This window comes from Chlamydotis macqueenii, chromosome 1 (genome assembly GCF_036417535.1).
Source record: "Chlamydotis macqueenii isolate bChlMac1 chromosome 1, bChlMac1.mat, whole genome shotgun sequence".
NCBI lineage: Eukaryota > Metazoa > Chordata > Aves > Otidiformes > Otididae > Chlamydotis > Chlamydotis macqueenii.
The window spans coordinates 69,837,235-69,864,721 of NC_141556.1; the positions used below are offsets into that span (position 1 = coordinate 69,837,235).

Sequence of the window (27,487 nt, forward strand, 5' to 3'; positions counted from 1 at the left end):
TCACCTTTATATTCTGATATCTCCCAATGTTTCCTTAATAAATTATGTGAACCATACCAGTCTGAAATGAACAGGGTGAAATTCACGTCTTTGAGAAGTTCCTTAGTTCATAAAGGAGGGGTGCGATTTATGCTGTAGCCACTGGTAGAAAGAAAAAAAGCTTTACACTCTAAAAATATACCTTTAATTACATGAGGAGTAATTCAAGGATGTTCTGGATCCTCTGTAATGTGTAGCTGGCACAGAATCATGCTTCTATCAGAAACAGGAGTAAGAAATTAAAGGATGTGTTTTAAAAGCGGCAGATCTTCAGCGACCAAACAAGGAAAGAACTGCCTGCTTCTGATTTTTAGTCTATAGAAAGGCATGTGCTTGTGTTTTCTGGAAGGGCCACAGAAGCTGTCTTGCTGGAGCTGTTGTTTAGCATTGAACCAGTGCTGGCTGAAGGCTGAAAAGCAGAATGACGGGCACTGGCAGAAGCGCAGCGTGCTCGAGGAGTGTCATGGTCCTGCTGACTGTAGGGAGATGCTGCCCCATGGGCCTTCCTTGCACTGCAGAAGGATGTGACAAAGGACAGGCCATTGGGCAAGGGAGCGTGTCCTGCATGCTGATGTATATGCTCAGCTGCTCAGATCGATCAGGAGCTATGCTTAGGAAAAATGACTCACTGCTGGCTCCCTTACTGCAATCTGTGGGAATGAGCTGAGGGCCAGAGCGATCTCAGCCAGAGTGTGAACATACATTAACACTCCGTCTTCAGTGGGCTCGCTGCTGTATCTGCTTGTCTAGCTGTCCTCCTCGCTCTGGAACAACAAGTTGTAAGGCTTCGCCGTCGCTTCGCTGCCTTATCTTGGGATGTGATTTTATCTCTAGACGCCTGGCTTTGACAGCTTTGTGACAGCGTTAGACTTATTGCTGACACAGCCTTCAGTCCCATCCAGCTCTTAGCCTGTCCCAAAGCTATGCTGGGTGCCTGCTGTTGGCGCAGCACTTGTTAAAATTAAGTATTTGATGCTTGGTGCATTCCCCAATTGTAGAACTATAATTGTCCTACTGATGCCTGTAAGATGACCTTTGCCTCAAAAACTTTATATTTTTACGAATAAAGGCTAAATTTTAGCAGAATTTAGACTAGGCAGAATCTTGTTTGGTTTGTATTTTATTCCTCACATCAGCACAAAATGAAACTCCAGAGAATTAAGTTGAGAAAATGAGAGGTGAAGTAAAAATTATGTGGTTTATTATATAGACTACCAATGGTTAGTTTAAATATGCAAGGCGCACTCATCATTTCTGCCAGTGTGTACCAAAGTAGGAATAACTCCAGGGACACGAGGTGGAGTATGGGTGGGGCGTTCAGCATGGTGTGACTGGGTGCTGGAGATCCTTCAGAGCAGATGATGCTTTAAATTTCACTCTTCCTTTGTGAGCCTGATGACAAGCTTGTCAAAATCAGCTTTGCAGATTTAAACAACAAAATCAAACAAACACTCCCTCCCACAAACTCCTGTCTCTTCAGAATTTTCTTTTCTTTGAGCTGTAAATTCATTGGCTTATGAATTGGCTGGCTGCACAATACAGTTTTCCCACAAAAACGTACAGGATCTCTATCTTTCAGTCTCCTGTAAAGAAAAACATGGAACAAATATGTCAGGGGAAAAACGTGCGAAATAGGGCATCATCTTCTTTGGAGTAAATATATGCAAGACTTAAAGGATCCTCAAAAAAGCCATTCTTTTCTAAAATGCAAATGTTTCCATTGACAATCAATACCAGAATGGGTAGAGGCAGTAGGGCAGGTGGGTGGGTGGTGAGAGTTCTAACCAAAAATGTCTGATCAGCAATTTTAAAGCAAGGTTCTGCCCTACATGTGCAATATTCACACATATGCTGTGTTTTTCTAGGAAACAACACATAACCTGCATTGCTGTTTTTCCCTGTGATAGAATTGAATATCACATGTTGGGTTGTCATCAAGTTATTGTTAACACAAATTGTCAGAAATTCAGCCTCGGGTATGAGTTATGAAAGGGACTAAAAACTGTGCTTTGAGCAAGGTAATGGCTACCTGCTTTTTCCCATCAGTGGTGAAAAAAATAAGTGCTACTTTAGTTCGAGTAACAGGCAAAACTCCTTTAGGTCTCTTTTAAATGCTATTAGAGGATAAATTAAAGGACTTATTTCAATAGGTAATATAAAAGTGTAAAAGAAGTTACTTTGCTGTGGCAGGTAGAACTATTGTTTTGGCATTTTAACTATGTCCCTTTAACCAGTCATATACATATACATAAATATATAAATATATATATATATATATAAAGCTTGTGAAAAATGACATCTTAAGGGAGATTTTCAAAGGTACCCGAGAAGTCTATAATCTGCAACCTGTTACACTTTTCTGTTGCATTTCTGTCTTCAGCCTGGTCAGCTGTAAGAGTTGGGAATTTGCAACTGAGGATGACTGCCCTATCGAGCATTTCAGATGTGGCTGTGTTTGTGTGATTCTGCACTGTGGGTTGCTTGCTATTAGGACATCACAGAGGAGCTGCTGTCTGTGACTGATGCTGGTTCTCATGTTGTCTCTTCAGGTGATTGTAAGTGGAATATTGTGTTGCTGGTTGCACTGAAAGGTATTTTTGCCATTCGTCTCCTTTAAAACGTCTGCAGCCCAGATCCACTTGAGTTGTGACGTCTTTTGATCTCAGGAGCTGAATAAAACCGGGCCAAGTAATCCCTGGGGAATTCTGCAGCCAGAACTGCTGGAAAGCAGGGTGATTCAGCACATATAATGCTTTCCTCTGAATCAGTGCCATACCTGATATGGTTTCAATGAGTTGCTTGGCTGTTGTTCACAGCTTCTGCTTTAATATGCCTGAACCAGGGCTCCAAAGATGTTCAGAAGTCAAAGTTTGATTTCTCTAGGTATTTTGGTTTAGAAGTAGCTAGCTTTAGCTATAAAATTATGAAAGAAAGCTAGTACTGACAACTTGAAGAGGAGGAGAATGTTTACATCCTCACAAGTGTTTGGGTTTGGTACCTGTACCTCCATTTTCCCAACCTGGTAATTAGTTGATCAATATGTAAGTAAATATAATGATGAGATGATTTATAGGAAAGATTAAAGAAATAAAAAGGTAAATCCATTTGTATCACACTTTAATAGACTCATAGAATGGTTTGGGTTGGCAGGGACCTTAAAGATCAACTAGTTCCAACTCCGCTGCCATGGACACGGAGACCTCCTTTAGGAAAGAAGTGAAACTCTCAGGTTTGGGTTTTGTTTAGGTGTGGCATCCAGAGATTGCTTGAGTACGAACGAAATAGATTAATTTTACACAATCTTCTTAGTTTTTGGTGTCCCTTGACTTTGGTATTTTGTGAGCTATATGATATAAACCTGTATAAAAGTCTATCAACAAGTGGATAAAACAATCGTGGCTCAAATCCTGCCACGTCATTAGTATTCACTCATTCATACTCCTTCATTTCATAGCTGTTTCATTATTGTTTCCTTTTAGGAGAGAATTCAGGTTTTTATAGCTTTGAGAGCAGAATTACAGACTTTGGGCATTGAAAATGTCATTCCAATTAGGAAATAAATGCTGTAAAATATATACATTAATTTTGTTTCAGTGAGGAATTCTTGGAGACATGTGGCATAATGGATTTTGTTCTGTTTTGTTTTGCTTTGTTTGTTTGAGGTTTTTTTGTTACTGTGCTTTGGACTGCAGAATAAAACCAGCTCATGAAAGAAAAACATGTCCTTGGTCAGGTATATGTGTGTGCATGTGTGTTTTGGCTCTGCCTCAACAAATGTGTGCCTAACTTCAAGTAGAGGAGTAATCTTGTTTGGTTGGTGAGGAGTGTACTTAAGTACCTTGTGAATGTGAGCACTTAAGAATGACTTGATGTTAAGATATCACAGGAAACAAGGCTCAGTGAAAGCCTTAGAATGGAAATGAGATGTTCTTCTGATTAAGACTAATGTCCACCTTTCATGGAGCTTTATCTCTAAAACATCTCAGCAGTCAGGAAGTTACAGAATTTAATGCTGTTTACTATATTGCGCCTTTGAATTTTTATTTTCATCATCATACATAAATGGTAGTGTATGTTGTTTTTTTTTTTTTTTCCCACGGCTACAGTAAGTTATGTATAGTGAGCAGTGTAAAAGCTGAATTCCTACTTGAAAGAACTGAATCACCTCATGTAGCTACAGAACAGCTGAATGGCAGGTCAGTCATTGGATGTTATTAATGACTGGAGCTGTTTTGCATTTTACCGATGCAAGGATAGATCTAGGTTTCTCTCTGGGTTAGAACATTCAGCTGCTATTGACATTAATGGGAGTTTTATTGAGACTGAGATAGTCCAGAAACCTGGACCTCTGCAACACTCAGAGGGAATCTGTATGCTTTTTGCCAGATCTCCTAGATTTGACAAACCTCAGAAAAAGTGGATCTCTTCAGCATTTACTGTGATGCAGTCTTAAGAAGGTCCAGCATGGAGTTTCCTGTAGGAATTGCTACCTCAGCTGGACACAGCTGTGATTTTCCATCTTGGTAGTTCTTGGGCCAACAAAGGTGTTTCTTGTTTTTGTAAAACAACCAGGTGCAAATTGTGTTTAGCCATGGTGGAGCACAGTATTGTACGTGTTGCAGAGGCTTTGACTTCCCCATCATCCCATCACATGCTGTCTTCATAAGACCTCATTTGGCAGGCAGTACAAAAGTAAAACAAACCCCTCAAAATTCCCTGAGATAAGCAACCCTCCCTCAAAACTACTGCTTAGAGATTTAGAAGAAATGGCACAAAAATAGTGTCACTTGCAAAAGCATGATATATTTTTCCAGAGCTTTGTCAAATCTCCTGCTCAAGCCAGTTAGTCTAACTAATATTCTTAAACACATCAACTGATTGTGTTGATTAGGTGGAGAACTGGGAAGGTAAACTCTGTATTTGTCTAATTAAAGGCTGATTGCAAAGCCAGCTCATTTTTGAGAAACCAGTCTTCACCTGGTTTAACAGAAATAAAATTTTTCTAGGCCTTGTGATACCAGCCTTTTGTGCTTTGAGTATACAGACATTTGGAAGTTTTTTCTTTTCACTGTCTTGTTAGATGAAAAGTGGATGGGAGTCCCTAGAGCAGTTTCCCAATTGGATTGCATCACTCCAAGTGGGATATCTGAGTCTATTCCCCAAGGAGATCCTTCCAGTTCTCCTGCGGAGGCATTGCTCAGAGGCAATTTCCAGTCTCACCGCACGCTGCCCAAGCTGCTATCATTTATCCTGGCTATTACTTGGAGGTGGCTGTTCTATCACTGTATCAGTCACAAAGTGGCTAACTACATGTAAAAGCAGACAAACAACCTGCCACTGAAAACTGTGTAAACGCACTCCAGAAGCTATGCAGAAATAGCCAAGCTTTTTTGCATCTTTGACTGGAGGCAGCCAGCAATCAAGGAACCGTGCTGGTCAACAGCCAAAACAAATAGGGAATTCCCTCAGATATTTTTTTGTAAAGTGAATCATGGAGGCATAATCAGGTTTGGCTCCATATTAATCATTGCAGTTTGGCTATTAAAATTCTCAACTCTGTGGCTGATGCTTCCCAGGCTATTCTCAGGATTGCATTACGCTGTGATTGGGTTACGGTCATGGCAGCAGGATCAAGTCAATGGAGCAATTTTCTGTGCAAGTGGAAGCAACTCTTTTTCCCTTAATGGGACTTCAGATGCATAGTGCAGAGTTTGCCAGAATTACCCTTTCTCACTTGGGATGTTCTTCTTCCTCAAAGAGGAATCACTGGGAAAAGAAAAGGAGCTGCAAGTCAGTTTAGCCAGTGGTGCAACAGTACATGTAGCAATTGCAGCAAGGATGGAGATCAGGTCTTGTGCTTTCTAGATCATCCTTACTATAAAGCTCTTCTGCCTTAGCTGCCCTCTTCACTCCCATCCATAAACACTTCTGTCTTTCCAGTGCCTGTGATAACTCTTTGGTTACACAAAGAATCCCTTGGGAGCTGAAGAGGCAGCACCTTCCAGGCTCAAGGGCATCCTAACTGGTGAGATGTACTATTAATGTGCATATGTGTGTGTGTATATATATATTTTTTTTTGGAGGTATTTTCTGTTCAGATAATTGCTATCATGAGCAGCACTTTAGTGTTAGCATAGTTTCCTTTGAAACTCAAGGTCTAGTATGAAAGGAGGCCATTCTGTCCTGATTAGTATTCAGCTTAATATTACACATTGGAAAGATACATTATGGTAGCCCTTGGTTGAACTTACAGAAATTTGTTGGGTATTTGTGAATCTTCCACCTCGATGTTTCCTCTTGTTAGCTTTTTGTATGCTGAAGAAGTAAGTATGTGCACAATAAACTAGCTTTCTGAAGTACTGGAGAAGTTCTTCCATGTCATGTCTCTCATGGTCCCTGGACACTACCTGAATGGGAAAAGAGCATTTCTGCCCTTGTCAAGGCCTAACTCTCATTTCTCTTTATCATTAAACCTACATGTGGTAATCTCTGCACACACACGCACATCCGTTGTACATACAGGTTACAGACTGAGGTAATTATTTCAGCTTAATAGCCATACTAGTCTTTCTGCTATTGAAAGGTTATGAATATGGAGACTATTATATGTCATTAAGATAATAATGTTGCTGAATATATTTGCAGTCAATGACTCTCTATTCCCTAGGTGTTCTGGTTTTAGTTTTTAGGGACATGTAAAACAATTCTGCTTGCCAGATGGGAGGAAATTTGCCTTTCAAAAGATTGTTGCTTCACCACTTGATAGGAGTCTTGCTAAGCAATGATAATAATAATAGATGTTCCTAGGCTGCACTTGTTTTATAATTGATATTTAGCACAAATTGTTCCAAGTGAGGGAACTCCATCATTCTAACTACACAGGTGGAGGTTATGATGTTGTGTGTAGCAAATTTACTGATCCAAAAGGATGGGACATTTATATAAAATAGTAATGCAATACAGATTTACAGTAGTGAAGACTAAGGAAAACAATTTAAAAGGATTTAAAACGTTAGTGAAGAAGCCAGCCTCGATGAGGAGGTGAGGAAGAGACTTGTTTTGAATGGTTACCCTATTTGTTGAACACTTCTCTGAAATGACTGATCACTATCAAGGGCTGTGTCTTGGATGAGGGATATCACAGATCTGATCCTGACTTTTCCCATGAGGGTGATATTTTGTAAGCATCCCAAGAAGTTGTGGTCATATATATGGCAGAACTGATGTCTGTCTGTCTGCATTAACTCTACTGAAAAGCAGCTGAAGGTTTGCCTTTATGTTGCCTGCCTTGTGCTATTTTTCTAGACAGCCTTTTATGATGATTTGTGTTCATCGAGCAGATCCAAGAGTTTCAAGCAGGGCAGAGACCTGAAAGCACATTTTGTTTGTGTGGTCAGCCGTAGCTTGCCTGCTCTTCTGGACTCTGGCTATCACAGCTGGGGCCAGGAGATGAGGGAAAGGAGAGGCAGGATGAGCTGGGCTAAAGCCCAGGAGTAAGAGAAACCTAAAAGTGATCATTTGTTGGACAGTATTGGTTCCCAAACACTTTTTTTTTTTTTTTGTTTGCACATAGAAGTGCAAAGGCTCCAGTTTCAGTCCTTGGGAATAATTAATCCTTAAGCAGTGGAGAACAATGCAATATGCAACTGGTGAGCTGTCCTGACAAAGATATATCAGAGTGGAATTATTTTTTGAGGCTGTTAACTATGCTGACTAACAGAGTTGGTTAATTCTGTAAGGATAATATTTTGGGCAAATTCCCAGGCTCCAAATGCCTGCAGGCAGGCAGTCCATATTTGTGGTATATTTGAGGTCTGTCATTCCTCCTTTGGGCCATATATTTTAAGAGGAAATTTTAATGGAAGGGAACATTGTTGCAGAGTTACTGCTTTCTCTGAAGCACTTTCCAAAGAAATGTTAAGGTTAAAGGTTTTGTATTTTCAGGGCAAAAGATGTGAATCCTCTAATATTTACTCAGTTATATATAGCAATGGGCAAGGCTCTAAGGACAGATTCCTGGGAGATTGTGTCAGTGGTTGTTATTCCCCAAACTGAGCAAAGGCAATGGTTGTCTTTAATTGTTGCATCCTTTTTGGCACAGAGCACAGTGCTGTAGTTAAACAGATAGCAATAGTTGTAATAAATCTTGTGAGTTTTTCATTCCTCTGCTCAGGCGCCTCTTATTTCTATTCAATCCCAACAAGAACAAAAAATTACATCTTATTTCTAATAACAGATGGAAGTTTGACTCTAGGTGAATCTTCATTCTAAATGTTTTGGTTCTCCAACCACAGCAGCAGTGATGCAGATTACATTAGCATTAGAACCATGCAGATGGTAGGAGAAAGTGGAATCCAGTGGGAAGAAGCACTTAACTGGGATGCAGGAGGTGCTGATGTGGAATGACCAGCTGGGCTTGGGCAGGGAACTACATTTATCCATGCTTCTCTTCCCCCATCTGTAAACAGAAGGGAAAATGAGAGCTGCTGTCTGAAGATGTTGTGTTACTTTCAGCTGAAAAAAATTCAGGTAATGTCATTGCTAATAAATAGATGAACATTAGCTAATTCAATTAACAGATTAGTTTGGCTCCTGCAGTGAAATTCAGCCACTTACAGTGCAGGTCTTGTAAAGCTCCACATGCAATTTTTGCATTGCCAAGGAGTTAACATGAAACTCAAGTGATGCATAAGCCTTGCTAAAGAGGCTGAAGGGCAGAGCCTTCATAATGCCTTGACATTTCCAAACAGAGTTACAGTGTTTGAAGTGTGTTTATAGACTCATGGGTCTGCCTGGAACCACAGGGCAGTCCTGGCGCATGTGAGGCATCTGCCTCCTTCATATGCATCACCAGGATAATACCACCTAGATGTAAAATTTAAAAAACAAGAAAACGTACAGCATTAATTCTTAAAAGAGTGCAATTGCTCATTTGCTTTCTAATTTTCTGTATTTGGAATTAATGTATGGTAACTTAACTGACTGGAACATGTGTTTAGTAGTAAATGCATCAGCTAAGACCTCAAATAGCAAAAAAAAAAAAAAAACACCAACAAAAAAAGAATTTTTCAAGTACTGATGTGGTTTGGTGTGGATGTATATTTTTGTTAGTAATTACTGGAGAGGAAAAATAAAAATTGGCCTCTAATAATGATTAGGTATTGTTCCATAATCTTGCAATATAGCTTTTTTTTTTTCTCTACCCAAGACAGGTATTTAACTTTTTACAAAGTTGTAGCTAAATTCTGCAGAATGTTTTAAAGTTTAGGGAACCTAACAAATATCCCATTGTGAACTGTTGTGTGCTATCCACACCTAGAAAACTACAATTAATGCCCAGTACTCTTTAAAAAAAAAAATAAAAAAGAAAGTCCCAGGGATCAAATGACAGAATTGCTGCTTTTTTTGGTAGTTGTTTGTACTATCATATATGCTAGAGTCATTCCAACCAACGGCATGTGGCACTACTGGAATTTGATGTACAATCAGTTTTAGGGAACAGCCTGTGCCTTGTTAATATAATCCATAAAAGGCTTCCAAGCTTCCTGAAACCAGTCCCTTCTGTTTCCAAGTCTGCATATGATCTCATAGGAAATGATCTGGGAGAGGCTGTCTAATCCTTTTGCACAATCAAGGTAGCATTGTTCTTTTAATGCCTAAAGTGACTTGTTTCACTGATATAAGCTCAACGATCCACTTTTCCTCTGTCGCCAAATCCCTGTTATCAGACTTCGCAATGATTATTTCAGTGGCGTTAGATTAAAGAGTAAGTGAGACGACTGAAGTGTGACTTAAAGACTGGCCTTGATAATGTCATTCATTTGTTTCATTGCCTTTTTTTTTTGTCTTAATTATTTTAAAAATCCTAAACGACTCGCTGCTCAGTGAAGTCTGAAGTATGGAAATGCAAATACATAACACGAGTGGGCAAGGTTTATTTTGCAGTGGGCTCAAAATAGAGGCAGGGAAGCAATCTACACCTTGCCAAGTTTCATAAATGGCAGTAGTAGCAAGATATATACTGAGCAAAATACCTACCCTTGCGTACAGAATTGATATTGTACAACCTCTCATGTACATTAGCAGTAGATATAGAAAGTGTGTTCTTGTATTGGAGCCCTTTAAAAACTCCTCTTTCTGGGATGTTTACATAAAAGCAAAGTGCCTCATACAGTATGTGTTCTTTTATATCCTTGGGATACCCAGGATTTCCTTATTACATCTATCCCAAGAAGGGAAACACTCTAAGGAGCGTCTGTCTCTGAAAGCCTTGTACGGCAGCAAGCGTTAATCTTCATTGGCAGGGGAGAGAGAACAAAAGTATCTGGGTTTTGTAACTGTGCAGAAGTACAATTATGGTCTAGTTCATGTCAATAGGTAGTAACTACACCAAACTGAAATTACAGTGAGCCTAAGCAGAGGGCTCCATGGCACTCTGCTTACTGCAAGAGTTGTTAAGTTTAGCACGCCGCTCTGGGCTCCAGTCAAACATTTTCTTAACCATATTAGGTTATATGGAAATTGGCCAACCAGCAATAGGCTTTTGATGTACTTATTGTTTGTGCACATATTTTATGGAGTAGACAGCCACTGCTTTTCTTAAGAACTAGCAGGTTTAATAAAATAAGACAAATAGAACCCTTTAAAAACTGTCATTAAATTTTGGTAGCAAAAAAGAAGCATTTCCAAGACAAAGGAACCCAAAGTTGACATTGGTATGAGTTTGTGGTTCCCTTGTGCTTTTCATCTACAGATTGATTACTCTCTAAATCAGACCCCAGTAAAAGCCCACTACTACGCTGTTATTCAGGTGGAAAACAGGAGCGCAGGGAACCTGACTGGCTAAGGCAGAAGCATACCTGTTCCCCTTGGCAGACTCATCCAAGGTATGGTAGCCCCTGGCAGAGGGGCAGGGTGAACAAGTGAATCCGGGTCTCTCTAAACTGTTGCAACAAGGCTTGCTTTAGTTTGGCAGATGGAGCCCTTTGTGTCCTGAAGGACTGTCATCAACTGTACTGTTTCCTGGAGAAAACAAAGAGGGGAACCAGAAAATACTAAATACTGAGTTGTCCAGTTCCCTTCTAATTGCAAATTATCCCAAAGCCAAATAGAATGGGGTCTGACATTTATTTTCAGGCCTGTTCTTCAAGGTGGTTAGAAGAGAAACAGGAGCCACTGGCCAATGCCCCATTTGGGACGTTGTTCCTCAGTACATGCAGGCTGGTCTACTTGTATGAGGGAGTTCCTAGTCAGAGCTGTAGCTTACACCTGGGGTAGTGCAAAAGCAATGGACCTGACATGTCTGTGTTGCATCAGGGTTAAGGATATCTGAAATTTCCCCAGTCAGTGATAGAATATTTCACTGGGGAAATTGCAAAACTTGTTTTCAACCTAAATTTTCAAAATAGAGTGTTTTCAGGATTTAGCAGAGAATTTTTGTGTTCTTAAAGGATGAAAACTTGAGAAGCAGTAGTGTTGGTTAAGCATGTTGTCAGGTCTACCCTATACTCTAGAAAAAACTTTGCTATTAAAATTACTTTTTTGGTCAATAAATGTTTTCATAATTTTTAATTTACTACTACTTCTTGTAGCTGTAAACTCTTGTTTCACTAAAATGATTCCTTGCCCTTGTTAATAGTCTTTTAATATTTGCAGACAGTTGTCACCTCCCCTTCTTAGGATTTAGTCAGTTGACGCATCTTTAGCTCTTTTAATCTCTCTTTCTAAGTCAGTCCCTCTCTGCTCGCTTTACATTTTTATGGCTCTCTTGTGATCTTCCTCCAGGTTGTTATTGTCATTCAGGAAATGAGTTCTCCAGAGCTGAACGAAGTATTCCAGGTGTGATCACCACAGAGCTGTGTTAGGGATATTACCTTTCTTCCCTGTGAGATTGCCTTTGTATTTAATGTAATATTGCTTGGACTCTTTCTGCTACCACATCATGCATTGTTTGACATTTACTCCTAAGAACTGGGATTAAACAAGGCCAAATTTAAACCCTTTGAGCCTTTTGATTGTGAATTTTGGGAACGTCTTTCAAAGATACAAAAATGGCTGAGGCCATGCCTGTGGTTTGTAGCTGAAGACAGCACTGTGGAATATTCTTGTGAGTTCTGACCCTGCTTTTTGTTGATGTGTATGATTTTACACAAGTCATTTGACTTCTTGACCTCTGTGTGTATATGTGTTAGAGGATGATAACGCTGTAGTACCTGCATTTGGTAAAGCTGCTCTGAGGGTCGATTCAAGTTTGTACATGATCTGGAAAATATAAAGAAATTGAAATGTAAAACATTTGGGCGAAAGGCAGCAGCAAACCACATTACATGACCTATAAGCTTATGTTGTCCAGGCTTATGAAAATTGAGGAGGACTATCATTAAACATTCTGTTTGTGCATAATCATTTGTCACTTTATTTGCTAGAAGAAGAGGGGAACTAAGTCAAATAAAAAAAGTGAACTTTATATTAAGCGTAACTTCTGCAAAGTTCACTAGAGACCTATTGAGAATATGGTTTTAACATGTCCAAATTTGCTTTCTTGTTTTGCCCAGCTGTTGATTTTTATTTTGAGAGACCTGCACAAGCAAGTATACAATCAGCCGAAAATCTTAGAAAAGGAAGTGAGCCTGTCTGTTGTTTAAGTGTGTTTATATCAGCACAAAATGAATGTAGTATCATTAAAAAACGTAGCAGAGCTGGGAGAGGAGCATGGACAGAATAAAATGTTGGTTTTATGTGTACTCTGAACTCGTGTAAATGATGACACATCACAAACGCTGCTTCTGAACCAGGCTGGTAATGCGCTCGCTGTCACTGCATATGGATTTACTGGATTACTGGATTAAAGAAAACTGTGTCATACTCTGCAGAAGGATCTGGAGGCAGATTTGTCCAACTCTCCCTGCCCATCATCTTTGTGAGATAAGAAGCTGGTGAAGTTTTCACTGCAGAAACATCCAGCTCATGTTAATTTGTGAGGAGCCGGTGTTTATTGGTGGTATATACTCGATGAGGGGTTCTCTGAGTATTGTGACATATCTGAAAGCCAGGCTGACTCATGGGCAGTCTTTTTAATCAGGTCCAGTACTGCTTATGTGAGTTGAAAAAGTGGCAGTAATGGTCCCTGAGGTTTACAAATACATCCATGATTTATAGTTTTAGTAAGCTAAGTTTATATTTGGAAGTGAATGCTCTGAGGTGGCTGAGGATAAACATAGTTGAAAAAAGTTTTCTTAGTGATAGTTGAATTTTTCACTGTATATAGCTGCTTATAGTGTCTGGTAACTGAAAGATTACAAAACCACTTGTGTTAAAGTTACTGCCCAGGTGAAGGCTTTTATCATAGACTGGAGCCATGGACGAGTTCTGAAAGGTGTGCGAAAGGTTTGAAAAGTGCAAAGAGGGTGTGCGAAGGTGTATGAGCTTTTGGGGCAGGAGGGAGGGGGTTCTAGGTGAGTATTTGCATTCCCACAACACATCAGACTAAGACAAAATAGATGGAAATACAGCATCAGTGCTGGATTCACTCAAGGGAAACTGGGAGGGAGTAGAGAGAGAAACACTTCTGTTGATTCCCATTTTAGGTCCAGTACAGAAAGGAGCTCTGCTATAGGGCTGTAGTTCCGTTCTTGCAAGAAGTGTTTCTTTGGAATTTTGGCCTTAGGTGGACTTCTCAAGAACAGCTACTGTGCAGAAGATACTCCAGCTAAATTCTTCTGAGAGGGTTTTGAAAATGTTGGCACTGTTTCACCTAAACTCTGATCCAACTTTAACTATGAGAGGAACATAAGAGGTTCTGATTTGGATCTAATTTGGATCTAAATCTAAATTCCTCTCTTCACTGTCCAGCTTGCACATAAAATGAACAAACTGAAGAATACCCAACCAAGCAACCCTCCAAATGCAACTTATAAAGAATATGAAAGTAAAAAAGCTGACAGAATTTGTATTTCACTAGGGTAAGGCATAGTTTTAATCACAGATGATTATGAGCAGAGGACAGTATCTTCTCAGCAGTTGAGAGAGGAGACTGTGGCAAAGTAACATGGCACAGAAACCAAAGTGACCCACACTGCACTTGCTGAAAGTGTAGCCTGTGTTTTGGCTGACTTAGAGTAGCCTTAGCAGAAATCCTTCCTGCCATAGTACCGTTGTAGTCAGCACCCCAACTAATTCAGTTGTTACTGGCATCTGCATGTGGACCTTTCCTTGGCTTAATCCTAAACCACCAGGACTGGGCTATTGGATTGAGCTGTGTGAGCAGGGACAGGAATTCAGCAAGATGCCTTGTATTTCTGTACCCCAATTTTCCTATTGGGAATAACCTGACATGGCAGATCCAGATTAGGCAACATATCAGGAGGTGTATTTGTATGTCAGTGACGCTATACAGCTCTGTTCATGTGAATATTTAGTGAGATGCAGTTCCTGCCTAAAGTGTTTCCAGCTTAAAATAGATAAAAATAGGCATGTGCAGAGACTGCAGACTGACTTGTCTAGAGCTCACAGAGTCTGATTAGAAAAGGACTGAGTTTGGAGCCTGGTCCTCAGAAAGGTCTTCCAGTGGCTGACTTGGTAAACCCCACTGTGGCTGAAGTTAGCTACCCTGATACAGAATCATAGAATACTTTGGATTGGAAGGGACATTTAAAGGTCATCTAGCCCAACCCCCCTTCAAGGAGCAGGGACATCTCCAAGCAGATCAGGTTGCTCAGAGCCCCTAGCCTTGAATGTTTCCAGAGGTGGGGCATCTACCACCTCTCTGGGCAACCTGTTCCAGTGTTCCACCCCCCGAGTTGTAAAAAATTTCTTCCTTATATTAGTCTGAATCTACCTCCTGCTTTAAAATCATTACCTCTCATCCTATCACAACAGACTCTGCTAAAATAATTGTCCCCACCTTTCTTATAAGCTCCCTTTAAGTACTGAGAAGCCAGAATAAGGTCTCCCCAGAGCCTTTTGATTTGAGCTAAGGGAGTCTCAGACTGTCAGAGCTGATCTCTTAAGGCCAGATGACTTTGCTAAAGAACTCTAGATACCTACATGTAGTGAATAGGCCTGTGACAGTAGGAAGGCTGAGGTGGCTGGGGTCACAGAGAATTTGGATCTTTCCCAAGCCCACACATGAGTCTAGACAAGCTGGCTACAGCCTGGACCCAAACTTCAAAGTCTTCACTGAACTTCTAAATAACACGATAGGAGATTTTGGAGTTTGATTTGTTTTCCTAGAGGTGAGCCAGCAGTATGAAGCTGAGATCCGAATGTGTTCTGGATGCAGCCTCCTATTCTATCTATAAAAAAGGCAGCTATTATGAAGCACTGATTGGTTATGGCCCATCTGTGTTCTTCTTAGGACAGAATTATGGTTTTGGTTTGGATGTTTGTTGTTTTTTTTTTCTATACGCCTCCTTCCATATACCTCACTGTCATGTAACAGAGTGGGCTAAAGAATTACTACTACATTTACTTGTGTTTTGGGGAGAAAAGTCTTTCTATCGCTGTTTTTGCCTCACTCTGTTACAGAATTTTAGTTAATCAAATTCTTCACAAGAGGATTAAGTAGCTTGGATATAAAATTAGATTGTGTTATATGACTCTTATGTGTAGATGTGCCTGTGAAGTTAAAGGTAAGCAGATCTCATGCTCCAGAGTGTAAGCTGAATGCTGAGAGATTTGGAAAAAGAATTCACATGTCTTATCCTCCTTGCTATTGCATGATTTGATAGGTGAACTAAGGGTTTGTTTCATCATCTTCTGAATATTTCATAGCCAGTGTTGAAGGCAGAATGCTGATGTTGGTAGAGCAGCAGCTACACCTGGTATCACTGATACTATGCTTATGATCAAAAAAAAAAAAAAACAGATCAGAGCTCTACAATAGCAGCAAAAGGAATTTTACAAACAAATTAAATATGTGGGGAAATTAAAGTTAAAATAGTAGTGGTTAGCGGGAGACTTTCAAGCAGAGGAAGGAGGCACTCAGTGAAAGTCAAAGCTAGTAACTGTCCATTGTATGCCTTTAAAATATCTCTTTAAATTTTCAGGTTCAGATTTTTGCTTTAAGGAAAAGAACTTGAATCAATGGACTTTAAAACTGTAGGCTTGGCAAAAAAAAAAATCTGCATCTTGAGTTCATTATACTTATACAGCTATCCCAATCTGGCTTTAGGTTGGGGTTTTGTATCTTGATTCAATTGTTATCTATGGTTAACCAAGTGTCCATAGTCAGAGTATCTGGTTTTGTTGCATCTGTCATCGATTTTTGATACCTTTTGGCTATGAGGATATGCTGACTTGCCAGTTGAATTCTTAGGAATCTTCCTCTGCAAGTGCTTGTGTGGAGAAGGTAACGACTGTGCGCTTCCTCCTCCTTCCTGTGGTCTTTTGATGAGCTACAGCTTACTGCTGCTCTTGTTCAAGATACATATATAGCATTTATGCTGAAACTAACAGGTTGTATTACAAAATATAGAAGGTAGGCTAGAAAAAAGGTCAGGCTGAAGAACAAAACAGGCTGAAATAGGTAGGCACGCCCTAGAGCAATGAGGGAAATGGAAACGCATGCATAAAATGCTTCAATGAGTGATTAGAACAGCAATTAGAGAAGCACTTTAGGACAGCACGATGGATCTGGAGCCAAGTTTCTTCAGCACCTATGGGCGTGCTTCATATTCATTTCTAATATCTGGTTTTAGAAATCTTGAGAAAGAAGAGACAATGCTATGTCAGAAGAGCAAACATGTTTTGTTGAAAGTAGACCTGGTCCTGTGGAAGATGTCATGTCATTAGAGTGGAAGCCACGCTCCTTCCATATAAGATGAACAGCTTAAGGCAAGGTTCTTGCTCCTCTAATCCTCCTTGCTACCCCATGACTGAAAGACTTTGCAGTCTTTGAACTGAATTTACCATAGCAGTGGGAGAATCATCCAGATCTCCTCAAGCTTGACCTCCTGGAGTTTTCCTAAACACTCAGATGACTGTTAATGAAGAGGATAGCTCTTATCAAGAAGTAAATTGAGAACATCTACATCGGTAGCAAAGAGACTGTCAGTTCCTAACATCCATTTGCCACGGTTCGAATATGCCGTTCACTCAATTCAAGCCAATTTTTTTCTATTTTGTAAAAGAGAAGGGGAATGAAAAAGTGTCCATCAGTATAACTATGCAGTAGAGAAAAAGCTTTGTAAATACAAGGCTAAGGAAATATAAAATTAGACTTATTATTGTAATGAAGCATAATGGTAAGATTTCACAATGGGATTGTTATTACAATCAAGTAGAGAAAAGGCTCTAATAATTGAAGAATACAAGTTTTTTATATTATTTGTCCCGGTGTGGGTGTGAAGGATGGGGCCAGATGTCCGTGGTGCTACTCTGTGGGCTTTGCGTGGGTCAAGCTGAATGTGGCCAATATTCTTAGAATAAGAGACATACTAAAGGGATAAGCTTTCTTGCGTTGGTGACTGCTACTGTTTTCACCTTTAAAGATACCAAAATTTACCTCTTAGGGTGATAACTGATACACTCTAGATTTTCACTGTGCTACGAATAGGAAATAACTGCTGTTTCAAACTTCCCCATGCGCTGAATGAATAAGGACATATGTTTTTAAGCGCACCACCGTGTCTTTCTTTTTGAAACTGTGCTGTAAGTTTTCTGTCTGAACCTAGGAATATCTTGTGTGCATTGCTGTGGTATATACATAGACCTCAACTGAGCGCTAGGTATTGTTAACAAACTTCCATTTGTACATTATGTGCATTTACAAAACGTTAATTGAAATCCATGGAAACATGAAAGAGACTTTCAAGTAGGTTTTGAGCCAGGCTCTGAATTAGAATAAACATGTTCATAACAATCAGTTTTACAAAGGTAAATACTTGTTTTCCTCTTCACAGTGTAACAGGAGTGTAACCACATTGAGCATTTACTTAGTAATGTAATACCTTATTTGTGTAGACTTATGAAGAAAAATCAAGTGTTTTCCTTTTCCCTCCCCACCCTTTCCTCTGGGGCATTGTTAGAGTGTGTGCATATTTGATCTAATCCAAACCTAGGGAACAGAAACAAGTTCTTCCCGCTGACTCGATAGGTTTTGGTCATTTCCCCATGGCTCCGGCATGTTAGTTGTGTCACTTTTCTTTCCTCAGAGCTGACTTTAAGAGTTTCTCTCTGTTGCAAAGACCTTAATGGATATTCAAGAAACATTTAAATAAAACTGTGGAAGCTGAAGTCCCCACCTTACTAGCAGGTCATGGTTCTGTGGTTAAATTGTGCATTAGGGCTCCTAGTAATCAATAAGAAATGTTGCAGTTCGATGGTGCAATGCAACTGTGATACAAATTGTATCTGCTGATTTCTATTACCAGCAAGCAAACTGACAGATTAACTTCATATTGGCAAGGTTTTCGGTGGATTAGGTATTGCCTTTGCTTGCAAAGAAGTCACAGAGCTGGCACAAAGGTGTAATGCTAGTATAAATTCCATAAGCTAACAGGACAAAAATGTGATCACAGGGATCAGATTTGCAGACTTTGGTGGCATGTTTGTGCACAAATCTAGTGATTGTGAAACCTCAGTCTAAGTGTAACTAGTCAGCCGCAGTTATGAATTCAAACTGCCTTAGTTATCCTTAGATTTACAGATGAACTAGTGCACTTGAAAGAAAGAGTATGTGAATGAAAAAACTCGCTGTTCACAGTTAGCGTCTTGTATGAAGGCCACTTCCATCTCTGCCCTTTAAGCACTGTAAACATCCATTAAAGTCTTGCTATATGGCATCAATTGCATATTTTTAATGTTATTTTTCATTATATAGCATATCTCTGCTCTTGAAGTCTGGCTCAGATGACTAAAATACACATGTAAAGATGGAAAAAGGGAGAATAATTTCAGGTATTTTATGAATGCTATCAATGAGACCTCAGATACTGGTGTCCCTGTTTTGTAACTTATGGTCTTGACGTTTCTAGGTGTACCTGTTAGATCAGGACCTCACAGTGTTAACATAAGTGATTGCCTTTTTCATACTGGAAGTGCTGTCTGTGCTCTGCAATAATAATGGTGCTAGGAAAAATAAGATGAGTTGTTTAATGATATATAGGTAAGGTTAACATTAGACTTGAATGTTATGGCTCCTGTAGATGTGCCTTGGCCTCAGGATTTTGCTGTTTGTCTCTAAATACAAATAAAGTGAAGTCAGCTAAAACACATTGCCAGTTAAATAGCCTCTGCAACAGAGTACAACTTGGCCACTAGAGAGCCTGGATTGCATCTTAGAGGACCAAGGTTATCCTCTTGCTGTTTCAGACCTTTTCCATCTCATGTGGGAGGGCTTAAATAGCTTATGTTAATTCTCTGGGATTTGATCCTCTAATGTGTCTCAGTGAGGAGCAGCTTGAAGCCAGTTTCAGCATGTCATGTTACTGAGCTCTTTGTTTCTAGGTGGATTGTACAGTGTTGGCTTGATTCATCCTGAAGTTTATGTCGCAGTCGGGCAACCTTTTGGTTAGTATGTTGGATGCTCCATATTTCATGGTTGATTTAGCTGAGTTCATAGAGCTTTCCATAAACCATGCAGTTCCTAGAAAGAAATTTATGGGTTTGAATGAGTAACCAGTTACATAGGGCGAATGGCACTGTCTCCGATTACCGTATGAAAGGAAGTTTGGGTTTACCACTAATTGCAGATAAAAATTAATATTTGCAAAGGAGACACATATGATTTATTTATAAGTGTTTTCTGTTTCCATAATGAAATTTCCTTTGGATTTAAGTACTATCATTTGGAGGAAAAAGTGGAGGTCTGTGGCTCATTAGTTTCTGGTGGTTGTCAGAAGCCATTAATCAGTTGCCCCTTTTACCAACATAGGTCCAAATTCAGTACACCATTTAGGCACATGCTTAACTGTAAGCATGTGTTTCAAAGCAGTTTGCTAAATCAGGGCTTTAATGTGGTTCAAGCTTGCTGCATTTCTTTCCAAGTCTAAGGTTACCCTGAAATGACAGGAGTAGCTAAAACATCAGCTGAGGTGGCATGTACCTTCCTCACCTGTCTTTCTGAAAAGTGACATGCAAGGGGAAAAAAGGGGTCAATTTTTCCCCCTACCACTTTTCCCGCATCCCCTTCAACTCCTACTTCAAATGAAGGCTTCTGTACTGAATAGTAGGGCATGTGAAATGGTAGAAACTCAGGAGCAGGGAGAGTGAAGTGAGAGGAAAGCAGTTTCCACCCCACTCTATCGTTTTGAACTCTCTGATCTCTGTTTTTGCCAGAGCCCACTTGACTATCTGGACAGCTATGTTCTGCTATGTCCAGACGAATCCTGGTCTGCAGGCTTGCTCTTGTAAGCCTAGGCAGGGTACGCATATGTCTTATTCTACAGAGCAGATGTAGAGTGAGGAGAACTTGAATTGAATCCTCCCAAGAACTTCTACTCTTGTGAAAATTACAGTGGGACTTTCAGTGGTGATGAAAGGTCAAGACTGAGGGTTATGTTCTCAGTCCCAGTCTTGTCCATTTTGTCTGGTGCAAAAAGGACGCAATCCAACCACAGCTATCCTGTGAAGACATTCCCTGGCAGAAGCAGCATCTGAACTGGCACAATGCCAGCGTAACTGGCCACTGTGTCCACTCTTCCCATTTTAACTCCAGTAAGAGAATCCAAGGGATCTGAGGGTTTTTTTTTTCCATACATTTATTATTACATGATTCATAATTTAGTGGAGATGATTGAGAACTGTCAGAAATCACAGCAGTTATGAGACCAATATGATTTTTATGTATCAGCAGGAGGTTGGATGCCTTGAGAGTAAAGGGAACCAGTCTTACAGTCCCTTCAGGATTTGTTTGGCATGGAAGAGAGTATAGCCCTTACACACTTTTTTTCCCTTCTTCTATAACAGTCAAAGTTCCCCAGCAGTGACAGCCACATATCACACAGAGACCTCGATTCATTATGGACTTTGCAGCAGGGATGCTGCCTGTTGAATCATCAGTACCACTTTTTGATGAACATAGGTTTCCTTTGGATTTTCTCCTCTCAAATGTTGCTGCCACTCAAACTTGTTTTGCTTGTGCAATCTGACATCATTTCAGCCTGAGGTTGTATGTGGGAAGGAAAATTACTTCATTGATTCATGTTTCCATTTTCTTCCCTTTCTGTATTTGACAGCAACAAGAACACATAATGGAGCACTGCACGTAAACCTTTGCTGTGTACATTATACAGATGGAAATGACAACTGAGCTTTGCCTTTCAGACTGAAGCAAGGCCTCCATTGCTCATAATGGACCTTGGCCTTGCAACATGCAGTCAGTAGATTAGTGTGGAAAACTTTGCATGCTTCCTTTGACTTTATATCAGTATTTTCTCTATCCCAGAGAAAAGAAACCAAACCACTTTCTATTATCTGTATTAATAGTTTTATACCACACTTATGAGGAGCTCAAACACTGTTTATGTTGAAAAGCATTCCAAGACCTCAAAGACTTAAAATCTGATCAGATGAGAATCAAAGGGCAGCAGGGGAAGAACAGCACTGAGGCAAACCCCTGCCCCCAGTCTCACCCCAAACCCTTTTCCAAAATCACGTGGCAGAGTTAGGCAGATAAGTCTCGTCTTGAGTTTCAGGTCACAGCTTTCTCTCTTGCTGGTAAAAGGGTGCCTTTCAAAAGCTCAAACTGTTTTCTGTAGCTTGTCTGATAATGGTGGCGGTGGCTATCTCCTTAGCATGCATTTCTTCTGGGATCCTAAATAGAATTGTCACCCATGCCAGTGGTGGAATCTTTTTGATAAAGATTGTTTTGACACTCTAGCATGAGTTACTGAGGCAGGTAAAAGCAGAGACTCTTTCTGTGTGCTTTTTTTTTTTTCAATTTGGAACATGATCCTTTGAATGATTTTGGTTTTGGAAAGTCAAAGCAATGCTTATGGAAGTTTTAAGGTAGTTCTCAGTTTTCCTTCTTGCTTTGGTCATGTGATTGCTTAGAATTCCTAGCTGCCTTGTGCTTGAAACAATGTACAAGAGGTTTAGGAAACTTCACATCTGATTCCTCTGATCTATGGTTTACTGAGCACTGTGTGTGTGGGTATTGCAGATCCATCAGAAGCAGAAGCTGTGGGCTCTGCAGAATTGTGCACAGGGCAGGTCACTCCTTTAGCCTATATGTTTATACAACTTTGAAGCAGGCACTTGTTGCTACTTGAGAATTCTTGCTCTAGAGAAAGCGACACATCTGAGGAAAGGGATCATTAAAAGTAAATAGATTACTTATTTGTCAAGATAAACCATCCAGTCCTGACAGATGCTGAGCAACTATAGGTGGCCCTGGAACGTGTGAATCCTTAGCCACCCATTGAAGACACTCAGCAACAGCAGAGATGTGATCTTGAATAATTAAGATGGATGTATTTATTTCTAAGCCATGAAGTTTAACAAAAAAAAAAAAAAAGAAAAGGGAATGGATGGACAGGGAAGAAAAGGAGAAATGGTGGGATACGTGTGATTAATACAAATTTAACTTTGCTGTCTGTGATGATGGTATGCAGTGATGAAGTGGATGTATTCTGTGATTTATTTTCTTCTACTTTAAAGTAGTAGAGCTCTAAAAATGACTAATGAACCTCCTTTCAAAGTTCATATCTATGACCTAATTCATATGTGCAGGAATCTTGTCTTCCTCTTTACTGCAGCAGAAAGTCGAGAGTAGCTCATCCAAAGAGCATTAGAGGCCAAAGCAGAAACTCTGGACAAGATCCAGCACAAATAGCTGCATTCCAGTGAAAACAGGAATCAGATGTACTGTACACATGATAGTCTAATCGGCGGATGTTATTTACCATATGTTAATTGCACGTTGTGTTGTAAGTTATGATGTTGATTAAGGCAATAATTAGAGTAGTTCTATGTAAGATGCTGAGTTGTTAAAAATAATTGTTCTGATAGAAGCATTTTTATCAGAGTACCACTGAAAGTTACGCTTTAGAAGAAAACCTTGTTAATGTGCATTGTTCGTAATCTCAACTGATGCAAATTGGATTACATAGGACTAGTTTCCACAGAGAAGTTATTACCTAAAGAACTGGCCTGTTGTACTTTTATACTATAGAAGATAGTATAGCTTGTATGTTTGCACACTGTATTTTTGTGCTACATATATTGCAAGATGTATCAGTGTGTAGTTATCACAAAACTCTGCTGTAATTGCAGAATCACAGAACAGCGGATGTTGCAAGAGACCTCTGGAGATTTTGTAGTCCTCCCCACCTCTGCTCAAACCAGGGTCAGCTAGAAGAGGTTGCCTATGCTTGTGTCCAGTTGGGACACAATACCTCTAAGGATGGAGACTCCATGACCTCTCTTTGTTGAACTTCATAAGGGTCCTGTTCCATTTCTTCAGCTTGTCGAGGTCCCTCGGAATAGCAGCACAATCATCTAGTGTATCAACCACTTCTTCTAGTTTTATATTCTCTGCAAACTTGCTGAGGGTGAACTCTTCCATCATCCAGGTAATTAATGAAGATGTTACACAGTATTGGTCCCAGTGTTGACCCTGGTGTACACCACTAGTGACTGGACTCCCACCAGGTTTTGTTAACACTGACCCCAACGCTATGGGCCTGACAGTTCTTCCAGTTTTCAATCCATCTCTTTGTTTGTCTACGCAGATGTTATATGCTATGAGACCAGTGTCAAAAGCCTTACTTAAAGTTGAGATAAATAACATCCACTGCTTTCCTAATCTCAAAGTAATCTAAAAAAAATTAGACTAATTTGTCCATGCCTGGAGTGTTATATCATCTTTAAATGTAAATGAGTGTAACTGGAAGTAAAAATTAGGTTATATAAACCTGATTCTTTTCAGTCTTTGTTGAAGGTGATAGACTTTTTTCAAAGAAATTTTCAAATATACAAGGTACATAAATCTTACTAAAACTTATGAGACTTGGGCACTTAACTGTTATTTATGCCTTCCGAAATCTATATTTTGGATCTCCCTAGAAACATGCATGTTGGCCAGGCAAGTACTTGTCTGTCAGAACCCATTTTGGAGCTTGAGAGCAAGGCAACAGTGGACTGTGATCTTGAAGAACCTCATCCAGAGTTCTGTGAACAAAGCTTCTCCATTGAGACCACTTTAGTGCTTTATTTCCAATTTTATTTTATAAAAGGCTGGTAAATGATGACAGGAAGCACCATACCCTCAGCAGGGATGCTACTGTATAAAAGGAGCTTAGGTTAAGCCTTGTAGGTAAAGTTCACTTAAAATCTGGAGGCTGAAAAATCAGTCTTTGGACTGTGCAAAGCATGTGACAAGCCTCTTACATTGTATTGTCTGTGTAGTTTTGGGTATTTCATAGAAGAGGAAAGAGTAGGGGAAAACTGTTGCAAGAAAAGGATAAAAATCGTGTTCTAATCCTTCAGACCAATCCAGCAGACACAATGTTGTAGTTCCTTTCTAGCACAGAGTGGTCCCAGTATTTCTTCTGGGAGTCCAGCAGGCCATGGTAGTTTGTATCATTAAGGCTGAGCAGTCTTCAGCTATATTTCGCTGCTCACATTGTTGAAATGACTTCTGTTCAAGTAGCTTGGCTGGCCATCTTCACAGGGGACATATCGCAAAGGGAACAGAGCTAATCATCTGATTGCACTAATGAGCATAGTGGGGAGGTAGCAGAAAGCGCGGAGGCAGAAATCTCACATAACTTCTGCTTTAGAGTATAGTCTTATTCTCAAAAACCTACTGAAAACCCCACTGTTGGCACATGCTTGTGGGTATAAGAGTAGATGTGTTACAACACTTCCCTTATACCACAGTGCCGAGGTTTCCTTTTGTATTTAAATTGGAAAGAAGCTGACTGTATGTTCTACAGTCAAGTAGTCACCCAGCACCATGTCATTATACCAAGTTTTTAAGATGTACCAGCAGACGTGAGGAAAAAAGCTCCTTTTTCTCTCCTTAAAAAAAACGGCAATCAAACAGTACTTCACACAATCTAGTGAGCAGTGTGTATTTCTTTGAGAGATTGATTTATATCCATTCTCTCAAGGTGGAAGGAACTCCAAGTAGGGGGAAATCGCCATGTTGAAGGAAAGGATGCTTTGTTTTACGTCATCTTCAAATTGTTCAGACTTTCAGTCACACTTTAAGCTCTCAAACTGCAATAACTGTGTCTACCCAGGGATTTGTAAGGCTTAGCTTGCATCTGTTCAGAATTGTACTACCTCTCATTGAAGTAGTGCAGCTTTCTCTTCCTAGAAGAAGCTGTTTGCATATCAGCAAAATGCTGTAGTAGTAAAGGCAAGATTGAACTGGTGAAATTTTATGTGGGTTCTTTTTTTTTGCTTTTCTGCTCTAGCAAGAAAGTTTACTTAGATGGTGTGGTGCATAATTACTTGGCTGTGGACATGTAACCAGGAGGGTGATGCGTGGGGCACCAGAAGAGAGCAAACAATGCTAAGACTGCTATATATGAAGAAACAATCTTTGTAGTGAGGCAAGTATTTGAAAATGGTGACAAGTCAATCCACAGAGAAATCTGCACCTCTGAGAATGAAGCCATTTTTATGAGTGTTTGTCCTAAAACTAGGAGAGCTTGGTTTGCAATTGGTTGGTCTGCTCATGAATCTTAGGCCACGGACACCTTATGGAAGAAGTGCAAAAAGATCAAGAGATTTCATGTCAGAATGTAGAGGTACATACCACATACTGCTCCCAAATGCACTCGGAATATCTTCTTCTTTAAAAGAACCAAAAAAAAGTAGATAAGTGGATACTTTTTAAACTTTGTGTCCTGATTTCAATAATCCTAGTGAGGCAAGAACCCTTAAGACTGTGGCATATAAGTAGAGATTTCTTTATTATAGACAATCTTTCAGCTTTCTCGTGAATATCTGTCTATCTTGAAGTAAGAATGTTGCACAGTTTGGGGGCTGATAAACCACAGTCTCTACATTAACTGTATAGAGATTTTTAACCATCTATGATCTTCACAGATGTTTGATCAATTACCAAGTATAGATGATCCTACTTGCAGTTCTAATAGGACATTAAAGATATTGCTGCTGTTTTGTATGCTTAGAAGAGGACAGTACTTGGGGCTTGTCTGAAACCTCCTCTGTTTTCTCCTTCCTCCTCCTACTCTCATTATTTTTAATGGTTTTGATGTCATTTATGGATATATAAAGAGATATATTTGTTCTTGTGTGTTGCAAGAAACCATACAAACTTAGCCAGGGGAAGACACAATGTATTACCTGAAGCCTTTTCTGTGTGGAGTTTCAACCATGTTCTTCTCATGTTGAGATGCAGCTCTTTTGATTTCCCATAGATATGCAGAGAGCAACACTGTGTATGGAATCAGTGGTTTGCTACTAGAGGGATCACTATAGCTACTGTCTCACTCTGGCACCCTGGATGGAAAATGCAAAGTAGTCAAACATTAACTGGGAATCAGTCTATGCCTAACTGATTTAGCTGCAGCTGCTGCCACCAGTACTCTGTGGCCTTGTAGATCAGTGAAAGACTTCATTCTATGAGACTGCTAATCCAACATCACTTAGAAAATCCTCATAATTACTTGTTTGATTGGCCCCATCCCCTTCAAATTCATACTAGAAACAAGTTATCACTCAAAGACAGAAATGGGAGCATACTATTAGTTTTCACAGTCTTGCTACCAAGTGATTGAATTTGATGTTGTCACACAGAAGGCTAATTTCTGCAGCGTGGAGCTGGCATTCCAGGCATTGCACTGCAATAGCAAGGTCTATGGGAAAAAGCTGAGGAGCACTGTCTGGAGGAATTATGTCGGCCAGTCCAAATTCCAGCTGAGGAATCCCTAGATGATAATTATTTAGAAAGTTTCTGCTCTCTAGTGGGTAGAAGTCAAAATTAGAAAAATATCTGAGATGATTAATGGCTTGGAGGAGAGCAATCTAATTATTTGAACAAAAGCTGTTTTGTAGATCAAACTCAGAGCTGCAACACTAGCCATCTAACTTCTCAAACTCTCCCCCCTGCCCCGCTTCTTTGATTATCTATTTTTATCTTTATCTTTTTTTAATCTTCTGTTTCTGGAAAGATAGGAAGAATGAGCTGTGCTACATGAAGCATTTATTATCATAAGGCTTTTTGTGCAGTCCTCCTATCTGACAGTAAATCAATATAGATTTCTTCTCCGTTGGTGTGTGGGACTTTTTTCTAGACTCAAAATCAAGCAGTGCAGATCATCTGTCTTTGTGGTATCTGTTGAAGGGACAAGGACTGCTGAGGATAGTATAAATATAAAAGAATAATGTGATAATGTCTTGAATGTGACACCATGCAGCTGCAACAAGCCCCAGCCTTAAGCTGGAAGAGCCGTAAGAGTTTCTCTGGGCCTGTAGTGTAATGGACCTAGCTCAAGCTTACTGCTCATCTTGTACCTGCTAACCAGTTCTC

General features: G+C 39.8%; 1 protein-coding gene across 5 annotated transcripts in view; it reads left to right on the plus strand.

Annotated features, from left to right (window-relative positions):
* Window positions 1-27,487, plus strand: part of CALD1 (caldesmon 1) — a 194,218-nt gene that overhangs the window by 33,861 nt on the left and 132,870 nt on the right. Inside the window, exon 2 of one of the 5 annotated variants that reach the window (XM_086755999.1) lies at window positions 5,980-6,064. The exons of the other annotated variants lie outside the window; for them this stretch is intronic. The gene's annotated coding sequence lies outside the window, so the exon portion shown is untranslated. The remainder of the gene's footprint in view (window positions 1-5,979; window positions 6,065-27,487) is intronic. 5 annotated transcript variants of the gene reach the window in all.